This window comes from Lathyrus oleraceus, chromosome 5 (assembly GCF_024323335.1).
Source record: "Lathyrus oleraceus cultivar Zhongwan6 chromosome 5, CAAS_Psat_ZW6_1.0, whole genome shotgun sequence".
Taxonomy (NCBI): domain Eukaryota; kingdom Viridiplantae; phylum Streptophyta; class Magnoliopsida; order Fabales; family Fabaceae; genus Lathyrus; species Lathyrus oleraceus.
This window is the reverse complement of record NC_066583.1, coordinates 496,916,452-496,920,921: the sequence shown is the minus strand read 5'-3', so window position 1 is coordinate 496,920,921 and position 4,470 is coordinate 496,916,452. Positions and strand designations below refer to the sequence as shown.

The 4,470-nt window shown below is 39.1% G+C and overlaps 1 non-coding gene across 1 annotated transcript; it reads right to left on the bottom strand.

Moving 5' to 3' along the window:
* Positions 1-3,337: 3,337 nt before the first annotated feature.
* On the bottom strand, positions 3,338-3,444 carry LOC127089000 (small nucleolar RNA R71). The gene has a single exon (XR_007790782.1). It is a non-coding gene; the product is annotated as a small nucleolar RNA R71 (small nucleolar RNA).
* Positions 3,445-4,470: the final 1,026 nt, after the last annotated feature.

Sequence of the window (4,470 nt, the reverse complement as noted above, 5' to 3'; positions counted from 1 at the left end):
TTTTGATGAAACAATAAGTACTTTCAGAGATACTAAACTAAAAATGACCAGAGTTTGATAGAAAAGTGACTCCCCCTGAGATTAGCAATCTCCCCCTAAGTCTGATATTTAAATTTTTTTTAAAGATGTTTAGTATCGAATATGGGTTTCTGGGGTAGAGAATTTCTTACCAGATCTTCTTAGGCTGCTTGACTTGATTTAGTAGTTTCTCAGATAAGAATTCAATTTCCCTTGATTCAGATAGGTCCTGAGAATTGACTTAGAACTATGCAGTAATTGTATGTCAGAATGTAAGCAGTGCATTTATGAGATTTAAATAAAATAATTCATCAAAATACTTCTATCTAATTATCCCCCTTTTTGTCAGAGTCAAAAAGTAAACAAGCCAGAAATTCGTTGATTAGAAGAAAAACTTCAGAGAGTACAGTGAGAAAGGAGCGGAAACTAAGCCTTAGAATTAAAAACACTTAGAAAAATATTACAGTGAAATCCTAGAGTGTCTAAGGTTTAGGTGGAGCAGGTATCCTTTTAAGTAGCTCAACTAGTGTCTCTGAATACTGGTGTTAACCTGATCTTATTTTTCGAGTCTGGCTCTGACTAGTTCTTGTTCATTCTGCAACTCTTCCAGAGTTTTGATAACTAGAGGGGCAAGATCAGTTGTTGATGACTCTCCCTGAGTCAGAGCAACCTCGGTGGTTTTCTAAGATGGAGCCTTATGAGAAGATTTTGCAGTCATTATTGCTTCTGCTTCTTGCTTAGCTTTCTCTTTGGCAGCAACTTCTGCAGCTGCTTTCTCAGCAACCTCATTGGCAACTTTCTCAGCTGCTTCCCTTTCACCCTTTTTAGCCGTTTCCTTCTCCAACCAATCTTCTAGCCTTTCCTTAGCACCTCTAATGAAGTCATTTATGACTTGTTCAGAGAGGCCATTCATCTTGAAGATTTCAGAAGTCATCCATTTGATGAATCTGTTCTAGTTAGTCCTTACTTCAGAAGGATTCTCACCGGTGTTGGATTCGTGATCACACTGAAATTTACTGTATTTTTGACTCCGATTTCACATGCATTCTAGTTGTTTTATTATCATTTTGTTGTGTTATTGCTATGTTTTTCTTTGTTTTCAGGTTTTTACTTTAATCGGAGCCCCGATCGAGAAAAGGAGCGAAAAAGAGCCAAAAACCCTAAAATTCAGCATTTTGTTCTTATGGCCTACCCCATGGCGGGCGCCACAGACCAAGCCATGACGTGTCCAAAGCTCAACTTCCCTCAACTCCCACGTTCTCCACTTCATCCACTAAGGCGCCTCACTTTGGCCTTGTGGCGGGCGCCATAGCCTTGTGGCGGGCGCCACAAGAGGAAAAACGGTTCCCTCCTATTTTCAAGTTGAAGGGCATCCAAGTCATTTCCATCTTTTTACTTGCCTATAAATAGAAACGCGAATTCACTTTTACAATCATCCAAACTTAGAACAGAGGCAAACTCAAAAGCAACTTTGTTTCACTTAGGCATATATTTAGTATTTTATAGTGGTAATCGCTTCGCATTAGAGTGTTACCACAATTGTGTAATCAAGTCTGTGATAGAGTCTGTAATCGAGTTTGGAGCACTTTGGAAGGAAGTTAATCCTGCCGCCATTTTCTTTTCTGCATTGCAATTTACTCAGCCCTCCAATTGGAGCAGGTTTTTATTACTCGCCTTTACTTTATTTATTTCCCACACCCGCTTTACTTTATTTATTTCCCGCACTCGCTTTACTTTATTTATTTCCCGCACTCGCTTTACTTTATTTATTTTTCGCACTCGCTTTACTTTATTTATTTCCTCGCACTCGCTTTAAATTATTTATTTCCTCGCACTCGTTTTAAATTATTTATTTCCTCGCACTCGCTTTAAATTATTTACTTTCCGCACTCGCACTACTTTTATTTACTTTCCGCACTCGCACTACTTTTATTTATTTTAATGCACTTTTACTTTACCATGTCTAACTAAATTTATAAGGTTAGAATGTAAGGATCATAATTGAACCAGTAATCCGTACAATTGTTCGTAGAAACACTTAAGGGCTATTTTAACTTTCTAATTAAGTTTTCCCGCACTTCAATTCCGTTGGGTAAGATCGAAAGCCGTCCAACGTCTTTTTAAACTTAATTGTTTTTAACTATTTCAAAAACAGCGAAAGCGCTTTGTCTAGTTCATTAGGAGATTTTAACATTAAGAAGAAAAGAGATTTTAAAACTATTTTCGGACGCGTTTATAAGTTTAGAGTCTGGTTCGTAAGGACCTCATTTGGTTAAGAAATCCCGGTTATAATACTTTTCAACTTAGTCAAGATACTATATTTCTTAAAAATAGGTTTACTACTTTAACGCAATGCGCGCCTTTTTATAAGTGACAATAAGAGGGTTTGATTAGGGAGTACAACTCGGTTCTGAATACGCGAAAGCGACAGTTCCTGTTAAATTAGTTCTTTTCAAAGCAGGAAACATTGCCCATAAGTAGCTCTATTAACAAGTACTTGGATTATCCTTTGATTACGTGAATTACATTCGACCCTGTCCTTATCAATTATATCTTTATTTCAATACTTTACTTTTCATTGCACACTACAAAAACACCTATTTTGATTGCCTTTGATAAACACCATAACAATAGATAACGATAGTTTGACACTTGGTCTCTGTGGATTCGACAATCTTTTATATTACTCTGACGCGTTCGTATACTTGCGAACACCGCATCAAGTTATTGACCGCATCAAGTTTTTGGCGCCGTTGCCGGGGACCAATTTCGTCAAATTTCATTTTCCTGTTGTTATATCGTTTAGACTTAGGCTATTTCCCGCTGGTCAATGCGAAGAACTCGCAGCACCGGAAGTTTAAGCTTAGTATACCCTCTGGCGGAACCTGAACGTTACGCTCGCGCACGTTTATTCTTTCATAGAATTAAGAGAGCTATGGCCGAAGATCAAAACCAAAGACCTCTTAAAGATTTCGCTCAACCATCAAATGAAGAACCTAGTTCTAGTATAGTAAACCCAACCATCCCAACTAATAATTTTGAACTTAAACCATCCCTGTTGCAATTAGTGCAACAGAGACAATTCGCGGGTCTCGCTACCGAGAACCCTAACCAGCATTTAAAAATATTTCTTCAATTATAAGACACTTTTAAAACCAATGGAGCTTCTCCTGAGGCAATACGTTTAAGATTATTTCCTTTTTCCCTCAGAGATAAAGCCCTATCATGGTTAGATTCTCTTCCACCCAATTCCATTACGACTTAGGATAACCTTAGAAGAGTTTTTCTTGCTAGATATTTTCCCCCGAGTAAAACCGCCGTTCTTCGAAACCATATAACTAAATTTACCCAAAACCAAGGAGAATCGCTGTTCGAAGCTTGGGAGAGATATAAAGAGTTGTTACGAGCATGCCCACATCATGGTTTAGAAAATTGGTTAATCATTCAAACCTTCTATAATGGACTTCATTACAACACAAAGATGTCCATCGACGCTGCCGCAGGCGGTGCTCTGATGAACAAACCTTATCCTGAAGCTAGTGCCCTCATCGAAGATATGGCTCAAAACCATCAATCATGGGGAGTCGAACGAGCGACAATTGAGAAGAAGGAAGCTCAAGGAGGAGTGCATGAACTAAGCTCTATAGACATGATGCAAGCTAAAATGGACGCATTAGCCCTCAAGGTCGAACATATGTACATGAACCCGAATACTGTAGCCGCAGTTTCGTTGGATTGTGAGATATGTGGAACCAAAGGACACCAATCTGCAGAATGCAGTCTATTAAACGAAACCCACTCCGAGCAAGTGAACTACACCCAAGGGAACCCATATTCGAATACCTATAACCCTGGATGGAGGAATCGCCCGAACTTCTCCTATAAAAACAATAACCCCATTCAAAATAATGCACCTCCGAGACCTAGTTATCAAGCCCCTAGATCAAATCAACTTATGCAACCTGTACCATCAAAGCCGAGCCTTGAGAAAATTATGGAAAATTTTATCACCGCTCAGACCCAACAAAACAAGGAGTTCATGAATCAAAACATTCATGTTAACGAATTGATTATCAGTTAGGAACCAAGGTTGACCAAATAGTTACTCATACCAAGATGCTTGAAACCCAGGTCTCTCAGGTAGCTTTAAACCAAGCCCCTCAGACTGCACCTGGAGGACAATTCCCTGGACAACCTCACCAAAATCCGAGAGGACAAGCCAATGCCATTACCCTACGAAGTGGGAACGCTTATGATGAGCCACCAAACCCTAGATTGAGTAAATCAGAAACTTCTAAGGAATGTACCAAACTCACGGACGAAGTAAAGGAACCAGAGGAATCTGAAAACCAGGAAGGTCGAGATAAAGGAGAAGAACCTAAAGATAAAATTTACGTACCACCCCCGCCATATAAACCACATATACCATATCCCCAAAGACTCAAACAAACC